General features: G+C 48.8%; 7 non-coding genes and 1 pseudogene across 7 annotated transcripts; all 8 read left to right on the top strand.

The window, feature by feature from the left end:
• Positions 1 to 542: 542 nt before the first annotated feature.
• Positions 543 to 733, top strand: LOC141206782 (U2 spliceosomal RNA). Its single transcript, XR_012277323.1, has one exon. It is a non-coding gene; the product is annotated as a U2 spliceosomal RNA (small nuclear RNA).
• A 1,115-nt stretch (positions 734 to 1,848) lies between these two features.
• On the top strand, positions 1,849 to 2,077 carry LOC141206382 (U2 spliceosomal RNA; annotated as a pseudogene).
• Positions 2,078 to 2,589: 512 nt separating this feature from the next.
• Positions 2,590 to 2,772, top strand: LOC141206249 (U2 spliceosomal RNA). Its single transcript, XR_012276908.1, has one exon. It is a non-coding gene; the product is annotated as a U2 spliceosomal RNA (small nuclear RNA).
• A 1,115-nt stretch (positions 2,773 to 3,887) lies between these two features.
• On the top strand, positions 3,888 to 4,078 carry LOC141206784 (U2 spliceosomal RNA). The gene has a single exon (XR_012277325.1). It is a non-coding gene; the product is annotated as a U2 spliceosomal RNA (small nuclear RNA).
• Positions 4,079 to 5,193: 1,115 nt separating this feature from the next.
• Positions 5,194 to 5,384, top strand: LOC141206785 (U2 spliceosomal RNA). The gene has a single exon (XR_012277326.1). It is a non-coding gene; the product is annotated as a U2 spliceosomal RNA (small nuclear RNA).
• A 1,114-nt stretch (positions 5,385 to 6,498) lies between these two features.
• On the top strand, positions 6,499 to 6,689 carry LOC141206786 (U2 spliceosomal RNA). The gene has a single exon (XR_012277327.1). It is a non-coding gene; the product is annotated as a U2 spliceosomal RNA (small nuclear RNA).
• Positions 6,690 to 7,807: 1,118 nt separating this feature from the next.
• Positions 7,808 to 7,998, top strand: LOC141206787 (U2 spliceosomal RNA). Its single transcript, XR_012277328.1, has one exon. It is a non-coding gene; the product is annotated as a U2 spliceosomal RNA (small nuclear RNA).
• Positions 7,999 to 9,113: 1,115 nt separating this feature from the next.
• On the top strand, positions 9,114 to 9,304 carry LOC141206789 (U2 spliceosomal RNA). The gene has a single exon (XR_012277329.1). It is a non-coding gene; the product is annotated as a U2 spliceosomal RNA (small nuclear RNA).
• The last annotated feature ends 2,722 nt before the right edge of the window (positions 9,305 to 12,026 follow it).

The raw sequence follows: 12,026 nt of genomic DNA on the forward strand, positions 1-12,026 counted from the left end.
TGATTAGTCTGTGGCATTCTGTTAAACTGTTGCTTATGGCGGTCTCTGTGAGCTTCTCAGCGACATTCAGCCAGCCAGGTATCCTGCCTGCAGTAGATGGAATGTGGCAATGGAACGCTGGCTGCGCGTGTCATAATAGGCTCTGAGCCTTTATATACCTGTGCACAGCAGCAGCCACCTTCAGTCTGCTGCTGGACAGCCAGCAGCAGCAGCAGCAGGAGAGGTATGTAATCAGTAGCCCTCCTGCTAAGGGTAGACAGCTGCTCGTTCCACCCCACCCCCCGCCTTAATTGGTTCTCCTCCCTTCCAACGGTGTTGAGGCGGGTGGGAACAGCAGGGGGTGAAGGTGCTGTGTTTAAAGAGGTGGAGTTATGCAGATCTAAAACGCGTGGATTGCAGCAGCAGCAAGCCGAAAAGTGCAGGCATGTAAGGGATCTAGAGGTTGACAACATGTCTTCTTAACGGGAGTCCAGGAGCTCATCTCCACAAATGGACTTTTCAGGATCCTTGGGTGGCTCCGTAGTTTGAAACCAATTCTGGTTATCGCTTCTCGGCCTTTTGGCTAAGATCAAGTGTAGTATCTGTTCTTATCAGTTTAATATCTGATACGTCCCCTATCTGGGGACCATATATTAAATGGATTTTTAGAACAGGGAGATGGAAAAAGAGCTTGCTCTGTCCACTCCACGCATTGACCTGGTATTGCAGTATCTCCAGGACCGGTGCACCCCTTCTTTAATGCAGTTTCTAAAATCAGAAAGAATTGAATTCAATGTTTTTTGTTCATTTTGCTTGTTTGTCGGATTTTGGGATGGACTCTTTGGCTTTGCTTTTCTTCTCCTCATTGGATTTTTCATGTTCAAAGTTGCAGAAGCCAGATTACAAGCTCATTTTGGTTCAACTTCAGCAACTGTGCATTGCATTGCCATGTAATGTGATGCAATGCTATCTTTCTAGCTCTCCCTTTTTACTTCCTTTTGGATAAACAGACATATTAGGCAAGCATTTTGGAGCTTTCACCTAAATAACTACAGGTGGTGAGATAAGCTGCACAATATAATTGACCTTTCAGTATATTGTTGCACACACACCATCTATTTAGCAAATGCCCTTGTTATCAACAGCAGCCTTTTAAACTCACCTGAGCTAACAGGTATGTGCGCTGGTTACTCTGCTGCGCTTAAAATTTCTTTTTTGGTTTGCTACAATGCCTTTTCTGAAACGTTGTCTCCTTCTGCTGGAACACTGACTTCTTTCATTTAATGCCTGCAGACTATAAAAGAGAACCCAACCCAAAAAGTTTGGTTGATTAGTCTGTGGCATTCTGTTAAACTGTTGCTTATGGCGGTCTCTGTGAGCTTCTCAGCGACATTCAGCCAGCCAGGTATCCTGCCTGCAGTAGATGGTATGTGGCAATGGAACGCTGGCTGCGCGTGTCATAATAGGCTCTGAGCCTTTATATACCTGTGCACAGCAGCAGCCACCTTCAGTCTGCTGCTGGACAGCCAGCAGCAGCAGCAGCAGGAGAGGTATGTAATCAGGAGCCCTCCTGCTAAGGGTAGACAGCTGCTCGTTCCACCCCACCCCCCGCCTTAATTGGTTCTCCTCCCTTCCAACGGTGTTGAGGCGGGTGGGAACAGCAGGGGGTGAAGGTGCTGTGTTTAAAGAGGTGGAGTTATGCAGATCTAAAACGCGTGGATTGCAGCAGCAGCAAGCCGAAAAGTGCAGGCATGTAAGGGATCTAGAGGTTGACAACATGTCTTCTTAACGGGAGTCCAGGAGCTCATCTCCACAAATGGACTTTTCAGGATCCTTGGGTGGCTCCGTAGTTTGAAACCAATTCTGGTTATCGCTTCTCGGCCTTTTGGCTAAGATCAAGTGTAGTATCTGTTGGGCCGGGGAAGATCGAAAGCCCGAAGTGTGAAGTGCCCCAGGAGTGGTGACCCTGGGGTGCCTTAACTCACTGGGATTGGGAACCCCACTTGAGTTTATGGCACATTTGCACAAGCACTTCAAATTTTCTTTCTTCGCACACACCCTTATTCCGGGCCTTCTGGCCTTAGGATGGGGAATTTTTCAATTCCCGGTCGAAGGTCCGGGCAGTATTATACTGTGAAACCTTCACTATTTATTTAATTTCTTTGTCACTGTGTGTCCACTTATTCACGTGTGTCACGTCCTACTAGGATTTTGTCGGGATGCGGTTCCCTTACGGGTTCCTCTCTTGGCAGGTCTAGGGGGGAGTGTGTGGCCATCAGGTTCCGCTCCCCCCTGAACCCCCCTGGCTCTCCTCTTTCGGGAGGAGAGCGTTGTTGGCTCCCCTCTTCCGGGAGGGGAGCACAGTCTTTGGCTCCCTGTGCCTTGCTCGGGTGAGAACTCGGGCAGGTGCTGGGGGTAAGATTGGGTCGCCTCTGGCTTCGGCTGGAGGTGGCTTTTTGTCCCTGTTCCTCGCTGTGGCCTTTTGGCTCGGAGGGACGGGGAATGGTTTGGGGGACCCTTCTCCTTTTGGAGAGGGTTTCAAGAAGACCAGCATCCTAGTGCACTTTTTTTGTGGCACTTGTCACTTTTTTAAGCGCACTCGGGTTTTGTACACGATTTCGGGCTTTCAAAAAAAAAAAATCTGTTCTTATCAGTTTAATATCTGATACGTCCCCTATCTGGGGACCATATATTAAATGGATTTTTAGAACAGGGAGATGGAAAAAGAGCTTGCTCTGTCCACTCCACGCATTGACCTGGTATTGCAGTATCTCCAGGACCGGTGCACCCCTTCTTTAATGCAGTTTCTAAAATCAGAAAGAATTGAATTCAATGTTTTTTGTTCATTTTGCTTGTTTGTCGGATTTTGGGATGGACTCTTTGGCTTTGCTTTTCTTCTCCTCATTGGATTTTTCATGTTCAAAGTTGCAGAAGCCAGATTACAAGCTCATTTTGGTTCAACTTCAGCAACTGTGCATTGCATTGCCATGTAATGTGATGCAATGCTATCTTTCTAGCTCTCCCTTTTTACTTCCTTTTGGATAAACAGACATATTAGGCAAGCATTTTGGAGCTTTCACCTAAATAACTACAGGTGGTGAGATAAGCTGCACAATATAATTGACCTTTCAGTATATTGTTGCACACACACCATCTATTTAGCAAATGCCCTTGTTATCAACAGCAGCCTTTTAAACTCACCTGAGCTAACAGGTATGTGCGCTGGTTACTCTGCTGCGCTTAAAATTTCTTTTTTGGTTTGCTACAATGCCTTTTCTGAAACGTTGTCTCCTTCTGCTGGAACACTGACTTCTTTCATTTAATGCCTGCAGACTATAAAAGAGAACCCAACCCAAAAAGTTTGGTTGATTAGTCTGTGGCATTCTGTTAAACTGTTGCTTATGGCGGTCTCTGTGAGCTTCTCAGCGACATTCAGCCAGCCAGGTATTCTGCCTGCAGTAGATGGAATGTGGCAATGGAACGCTGGCTGCGCGTGTCATAATAGGCTCTGAGCCTTTATATACCTGTGCACAGCAGCAGCCACCTTCAGTCTGCTGCTGGACAGCCAGCAGCAGCAGCAGCAGGAGAGGTATGTAATCAGGAGCCCTCCTGCTAAGGGTAGACAGCTGCTCGTTCCACCCCACCCCCCGCCTTAATTGGTTCTCCTCCCTTCCAACGGTGTTGAGGCGGGTGGGAACAGCAGGGGGTGAAGGTGCTGTGTTTAAAGAGGTGGAGTTATGCAGATCTAAAACGCGTGGATTGCAGCAGCAGCAAGCCGAAAAGTGCAGGCATGTAAGGGATCTAGAGGTTGACAACATGTCTTCTTAACGGGAGTCCAGGAGCTCATCTCCACAAATGGACTTTTCAGGATCCTTGGGTGGCTCCGTAGTTTGAAACCAATTCTGGTTATCGCTTCTCGGCCTTTTGGCTAAGATCAAGTGTAGTATCTGTTCTTATCAGTTTAATATCTGATACGTCCCCTATCTGGGGACCATATATTAAATGGATTTTTAGAACAGGGAGATGGAAAAAGAGCTTGCTCTGTCCACTCCACGCATTGACCTGGTATTGCAGTATCTCCAGGACCGGTGCACCCCTTCTTTAATGCAGTTTCTAAAATCAGAAAGAATTGAATTCAATGTTTTTTGTTCATTTTGCTTGTTTGTCGGATTTTGGGATGGACTCTTTGGCTTTGCTTTTCTTCTCCTCATTGGATTTTTCATGTTCAAAGTTGCAGAAGCCAGATTACAAGCTCATTTTGGTTCAACTTCAGCAACTGTGCATTGCATTGCCATGTAATGTGATGCAATGCTATCTTTCTAGCTCTCCCTTTTTACTTCCTTTTGGATAAACAGACATATTAGGCAAGCATTTTGGAGCTTTCACCTAAATAACTACAGGTGGTGAGATAAGCTGCACAATATAATTGACCTTTCAGTATATTGTTGCACACACACCATCTATTTAGCAAATGCCCTTGTTATCAACAGCAGCCTTTTAAACTCACCTGAGCTAACAGGTATGTGCGCTGGTTACTCTGCTGCGCTTAAAATTTCTTTTTTGGTTTGCTACAATGCCTTTTCTGAAACGTTGTCTCCTTCTTCTGGAACACTGACTTCTTTCATTTAATGCCTGCAGACTATAAAAGAGAACCCAACCCTAAAAGTTTGGTTGATTAGTCTGTGGCATTCTGTTAAACTGTTGCTTATGGCGGTCTCTGTGAGCTTCTCAGCGACATTCAGCCAGCCAGGTATCCTGCCTGCAGTAGATGGAATGTGGCAATGGAACGCTGGCTGCGCGTGTCATAATAGGCTCTGAGCCTTTATATACCTGTGCACAGCAGCAGCCACCTTCAGTCTGCTGCTGGACAGCCAGCAGCAGCAGCAGCAGGAGAGGTATGTAATCAGGAGCCCTCCTGCTAAGGGTAGACAGCTGCTCGTTCCACCCCACCCCCCGCCTTAATTGGTTCTCCTCCCTTCCAACGGTGTTGAGGCGGGTGGGAACAGCAGGGGGTGAAGGTGCTGTGTTTAAAGAGGTGGAGTTATGCAGATCTAAAACGCGTGGATTGCAGCAGCAGCAAGCCGAAAAGTGCAGGCATGTAAGGGATCTAGAGGTTGACAACATGTCTTCTTAACGGGAGTCCAGGAGCTCATCTCCACAAATGGACTTTTCAGGATCCTTGGGTGGCTCCGTAGTTTGAAACCAATTCTGGTTATCGCTTCTCGGCCTTTTGGCTAAGATCAAGTGTAGTATCTGTTCTTATCAGTTTAATATCTGATACGTCCCCTATCTGGGGACCATATATTAAATGGATTTTTAGAACAGGGAGATGGAAAAAGAGCTTGCTCTGTCCACTCCACGCATTGACCTGGTATTGCAGTATCTCCAGGACCGGTGCACCCCTTCTTTAATGCAGTTTCTAAAATCAGAAAGAATTGAATTCAATGTTTTTTGTTCATTTTGCTTGTTTGTCGGATTTTGGGATGGACTCTTTGGCTTTGCTTTTCTTCTCCTCATTGGATTTTTCATGTTCAAAGTTGCAGAAGCCAGATTACAAGCTCATTTTGGTTCAACTTCAGCAACTGTGCATTGCATTGCCATGTAATGTGATGCAATGCTATCTTTCTAGCTCTCCCTTTTTACTTCCTTTTGGATAAACAGACATATTAGGCAAGCATTTTGGAGCTTTCATCTAAATAACTACAGGTGGTGAGATAAGCTGCACAATATAATTGACCTTTCAGTATATTGTTGCACACACACCATCTATTTAGCAAATGCCCTTGTTATCAACAGCAGCCTTTTAAACTCACCTGAGCTAACAGGTATGTGCGCTGGTTACTCTGCTGCGCTTAAAATTTCTTTTTTGGTTTGCTACAATGCCTTTTCTGAAACGTTGTCTCCTTCTGCTGGAACACTGACTTCTTTCATTTAATGCCTGCAGACTATAAAAAGAACCCAACCCAAAAAGTTTGGTTGATTAGTCTGTGGCATTCTGTTAAACTGTTGCTTATGGCGGTCTCTGTGAGCTTCTCAGCGACATTCAGCCAGCCAGGTATCCTGCCTGCAGTAGATGGAATGTGGCAATGGAACGCTGGCTGCGCGTGTCATAATAGGCTCTGAGCCTTTATATACCTGTGCACAGCAGCAGCCACCTTCAGTCTGCTGCTGGACAGCCAGCAGCAGCAGCAGCAGGAGAGGTATGTAATCAGGAGCCCTCCTGCTAAGGGTAGACAGCTGCTCGTTCCACCCCACCCCCCGCCTTAATTGGTTCTCCTCCCTTCCAACGGTGTTGAGGCGGGTGGGAACAGCAGGGGGTGAAGGTGCTGTGTTTAAAGAGGTGGAGTTATGCAGATCTAAAACGCGTGGATTGCAGCAGCAGCAAGCCGAAAAGTGCAGGCATGTAAGGGATCTAGAGGTTGACAACATGTCTTCTTAACGGGAGTCCAGGAGCTCATCTCCACAAATGGACTTTTCAGGATCCTTGGGTGGCTCCGTAGTTTGAAACCAATTCTGGTTATCGCTTCTCGGCCTTTTGGCTAAGATCAAGTGTAGTATCTGTTCTTATCAGTTTAATATCTGATACGTCCCCTATCTGGGGACCATATATTAAATGGATTTTTAGAACAGGGAGATGGAAAAAGAGCTTGCTCTGTCCACTCCACGCATTGACCTGGTATTGCAGTATCTCCAGGACCGGTGCACCCCTTCTTTAATGCAGTTTCTAAAATCAGAAAGAATTGAATTCAATGTTTTTTGTTCATTTTGCTTGTTTGTCGGATTTTGGGATGGACTCTTTGGCTTTGCTTTTCTTCTCCTCATTGGATTTTTCATGTTCAAAGTTGCAGAAGCCAGATTACAAGCTCATTTTGGTTCAACTTCAGCAACTGTGCATTGCATTGCCATGTAATGTGATGCAATGCTATCTTTCTAGCTCTCCCTTTTTACTTCCTTTTGGATAAACAGACATATTAGGCAAGCATTTTGGAGCTTTCACCTAAATAACTACAGGTGGTGAGATAAGCTGCACAATATAATTGACCTTTCAGTATATTGTTGCACACACACCATCTATTTAGCAAATGCCCTTGTTATCAACAGCAGCCTTTTAAACTCACCTGAGCTAACAGGTATGTGCGCTGGTTACTCTGCTGCGCTTAAAATTTCTTTTTTGGTTTGCTACAATGCCTTTTCTGAAACGTTGTCTCCTTCTGCTGGAACACTGACTTCTTTCATTTAATGCCTGCAGACTATAAAAGAGAACCCAACCCAAAAAGTTTGGTTGATTAGTCTGTGGCATTCTGTTAAACTGTTGCTTATGGCGGTCTCTGTGAGCTTCTCAGCGACATTCAGCCAGCCAGGTATCCTGCCTGCAGTAGATGGAATGTGGCAATGGAACGCTGGCTGCGCGTGTCATAATAGGCTCTGAGCCTTTATATACCTGTGCACAGCAGCAGCCACCTTCAGTCTGCTGCTGGACAGCCAGCAGCAGCAGCAGCAGCAGGAGAGGTATGTAATCAGGAGCCCTCCTGCTAAGGGTAGACAGCTGCTCGTTCCACCCCACCCCCCGCCTTAATTGGTTCTCCTCCCTTCCAACGGTGTTGAGGCGGGTGGGAACAGCAGGGGGTGAAGGTGCTGTGTTTAAAGAGGTGGAGTTATGCAGATCTAAAACGCGTGGATTGCAGCAGCAGCAAGCCGAAAAGTGCAGGCATGTAAGGGATCTAGAGGTTGACAACATGTCTTCTTAACGGGAGTCCAGGAGCTCATCTCCACAAATGGACTTTTCAGGATCCTTGGGTGGCTCCGTAGTTTGAAACCAATTCTGGTTATCGCTTCTCGGCCTTTTGGCTAAGATCAAGTGTAGTATCTGTTCTTATCAGTTTAATATCTGATACGTCCCCTATCTGGGGACCATATATTAAATGGATTTTTAGAACAGGGAGATGGAAAAAGAGCTTGCTCTGTCCACTCCACGCATTGACCTGGTATTGCAGTATCTCCAGGACCGGTGCACCCCTTCTTTAATGCAGTTTCTAAAATCAGAAAGAATTGAATTCAATGTTTTTTGTTCATTTTGCTTGTTTGTCGGATTTTGGGATGGACTCTTTGGCTTTGCTTTTCTTCTCCTCATTGGATTTTTCATGTTCAAAGTTGCAGAAGCCAGATTACAAGCTCATTTTGGTTCAACTTCAGCAACTGTGCATTGCATTGCCATGTAATGTGATGCAATGCTATCTTTCTAGCTCTCCCTTTTTACTTCCTTTTGGATAAACAGACATATTAGGCAAGCATTTTGGAGCTTTCACCTAAATAACTACAGGTGGTGAGATAAGCTGCACAATATAATTGACCTTTCAGTATATTGTTGCACACACACCATCTATTTAGCAAATGCCCTTGTTATCAACAGCAGCCTTTTAAACTCACCTGAGCTAACAGGTATGTGCGCTGGTTACTCTGCTGCGCTTAAAATTTCTTTTTTGGTTTGCTACAATGCCTTTTCTGAAACGTTGTCTCCTTCTGCTGGAACACTGACTTCTTTCATTTAATGACTGTAGACTATAAAAGAGAACCCAACCCAAAAAGTTTGGTTGATTAGTCTGTGGCATTCTGTTAAACTTTTGCTTATGGCGGTCTCTGTGAGCTTCTCAGCGACATTCAGCCAGCCAGGTATCCTGCCTGCAGTAGATGGAATGTGGCAATGGAACGCTGGCTGCGCGTGTCATAATAGGCTCTGAGCCTTTATATACCTGTGCACAGCAGCAGCCACCTTCAGTCTGCTGCTGGACAGCCAGCAGCAGCAGCAGCAGGAGAGGTATGTAATCAGGAGCCCTCCTGCTAAGGGTAGACAGCTGCTCGTTCCACCCCACCCCCCGCCTTAATTGGTTCTCCTCCCTTCCAACGGTGTTGAGGCGGGTGGGAACAGCAGGGGGTGAAGGTGCTGTGTTTAAAGAGGTGGAGTTATGCAGATCTAAAACGCGTGGATTGCAGCAGCAGCAAGCCGAAAAGTGCAGGCATGTAAGGGATCTAGAGGTTGACAACATGTCTTCTTAACGGGAGTCCAGGAGCTCATCTCCACAAATGGACTTTTCAGGATCCTTGGGTGGCTCCGTAGTTTGAAACCAATTCTGGTTATCGCTTCTCGGCCTTTTGGCTAAGATCAAGTGTAGTATCTGTTCTTATCAGTTTAATATCTGATACGTCCCCTATCTGGGGACCATATATTAAATGGATTTTTAGAACAGGGAGATGGAAAAAGAGCTTGCTCTGTCCACTCCACGCATTGACCTGGTATTGCAGTATCTCCAGGACCGGTGCACCCCTTCTTTAATGCAGTTTCTAAAATCAGAAAGAATTGAATTCAATGTTTTTTGTTCATTTTGCTTGTTTGTCGGATTTTGGGATGGACTCTTTGGCTTTGCTTTTCTTCTCCTCATTGGATTTTTCATGTTCAAAGTTGCAGAAGCCAGATTACAAGCTCATTTTGGTTCAACTTCAGCAACTGTGCATTGCATTGCCATGTAATGTGATGCAATGCTATTGTAGCACCCTGAGGATTCGGCTGCTACAGGGGTATTGCACCTCAACCCAGAGGTGTGATATTCCACTCCCGGGTAAGGATGGAGTGTGGAACTGAGCTCGGTAGGCTGCATGCACTACACACATCCCATTTCCGGGGAACAGGCCGACGGTACTCCCACTTAGAAATGTGCAGGTACGACCGAGTCTGTTCCTGGCTGGAGTGGGAGGGGGGTGGTACATCCCATGTAGTGTAGGGGCAGATAGGGGGAGCAGCCTGGGTAAAGATAGGAGCTCATTGGGTGCTGGTCACCTGAGCTCACACATAGAGGGTGTATATAAGGTGGGCACCAACAAAGAACAGGGTCAGATGCAGAGAACAAGTCAGTTGGAGACAGCAAGACAGCTGCAGAGGAGCAGACAGCAAGCAGAGAGGAAGTCAGCCTGCAGCAAGGGAGAAAAGAGAGAGACCCAGAGGAACAGAAGAGAGGACTCTAAGATCCCAACTAAAATCCCCGGGTGAAGAGTCGGCATCAGGGTACCGGAACCCAAGCAGGTGGGGGTAAAAACATTCCCCAGCCAGAGACCGGAGACCGTGGGCAGCGTTTGCCACGGTCACCCACCACATCCACCCCGAAGGCACACCACATGAAGGGTCAGGGAACCCAGGGCCAAGGGTGTCCCAACAGAAGGCCCGAGGGAGCTGGACCTAGGTGGATCACTGGTGGGGACGGCCAGAGAACGGGACAGAAGGAGAGCTCAGGGCCACGCTCCGGACTTGTTTGGGGGTTGGCTGGATCCAGGACCTGGTGGACGCAGCACGGCTCGGGTGGTCACTCGAAGCTGGAGTGACCAGTACAACATCTGCAGTAAGTAAACACCCTTAACTGCACAACCCGACTCTGTCTTCACTGCCGTCTGCACTGCACCACCACAACCCCCATCCTCTGCACCTGTCCCCTCTGAGGCTATACCCCTCCCGTTGGGGGTTATACCATCACAAGCTGCACCTACACCATCAGCCTCAGCGGACCCTGCTGCAGCGGCGGCCATAGTGACCGCAATACAACGGGTGGCGTAGTCGACATTAAGAACTTATTAACATCTGTAGGACTGCCACATACAACTGAGTTTGACACCCTGGGCACGGACCGGGTCATAGCCACTCGGAGACTACAACCCCCATCTGATCCGGCTCCGGATATTCCCATAAAGAATATGGCCCAGGGGGCGCGTCAACTTTGGCGTAGTCGGCAGGATTACGTGCCCGCAACACCCGGGTACTGCGTGCCTGAAGAAAAGTGCAAGTTTACCTCAGAAAGAAGTCTCCCGCCGGTTCCGGAGGGTCCACGCCATCGGACCCCATCACAGGTCGTTTCCCGCCGATTGTCCGCCATTTCCAGCTTGTTCCCGCCATCTGCAGGGTTTCCCGCCACTGGGCGACGCTTCCCGCCAAATCCGAAGATTTCCCGCCTTGGAAGAGCAGCGGACGCCATTATGGGCGTGCCAAAGGAGGGCAAGAGGCCGCCTCCCATCGTGGGCCAGGACAGAAAATGGCGCCAAAAGTGGAAACCGCCCCCATCAACAGAGACTGTGATGCTAGAGGTGTCTGTCAGCGTGAAAGAACCGCCCCTGGAGCTGACAGTCACCCAGTGGCCCCGGGACCGCCCTCGAAGTGGGAGGAGACGAAAGAAAAGAACGAAGATGGGTACCGCCTGGAGCAGTCTGGAGCGAGCGCACCCGGAGGCAAGAAGTCTAACGAGGAGTAGCGGAGAAGCTTACCCGGATATGGAGAGAAAGCAGAACAGCACCGGCCCGCAGGCCAGGAGTCTGCTAAAGACCGAGGAAGGAGAGCAGAGCAGCACCGGCCCGCTGGCCAGGAGCCTGCTGGAGGAAGAGCAGAGCAGCACCGACCCGTTGGTCAGGAGCCTGCTAGACACCACGACCCCACTAGGCCTAGTGGAGGTCCTTGCACAGCTCCCCCGAGACCGGGAGTGTGCACAGACTGCCCTGGAGGGCCTCGCACGGAGGATGGCCCGGGTACAGCGCGAGATATTGGCGGAATGGAGCCGAGAGATGGCCCAGCAAACCAAGGCCCGGAGCACGCCAGCCAAGATGAGGAGACAGACCGCCTCTGAGGATGGCGCGGGAGGACCCAAGGTCGGAGACGGCGCCGAGAAGGGAGCCGAACGCATGGAGGCAGGTAAAGGGGATGCCTATACCCCAAGCCGTGAAACCGCCCACCTGCCCCAGCTCCCCGTCGCAGAGCCCAAAAGTCCCCCTGCTGTGCCCGTAGCCGCCATGTCACCGCTATGGACTAGGCCCCGACCGGAAGCCGCCGCAGCGACCCCTGTGACGTCACGCGCCTCGACCCGGAGCGTGACAAAGCAGGAAATACCACCAGCCTGGTCGCAAGGCCTAGTACCCCCGGGCGCCGCATCACCAACAGCGCCCCCTACCTCCGCGGAGCCTCCGGCCTGGTCGCAAGGCCAGGTAGCCCAGGGCGCCGCCGTATTAACGGTGCCCTT

The sequence above is a fragment of the Phyllobates terribilis genome, unplaced genomic scaffold, assembly GCF_046119375.1.
Source record: "Phyllobates terribilis strain yellow unplaced genomic scaffold, ASM4611937v1 Scaffold_142__1_contigs__length_4687701, whole genome shotgun sequence".
Classification (NCBI taxonomy): domain Eukaryota; kingdom Metazoa; phylum Chordata; class Amphibia; order Anura; family Dendrobatidae; genus Phyllobates; species Phyllobates terribilis.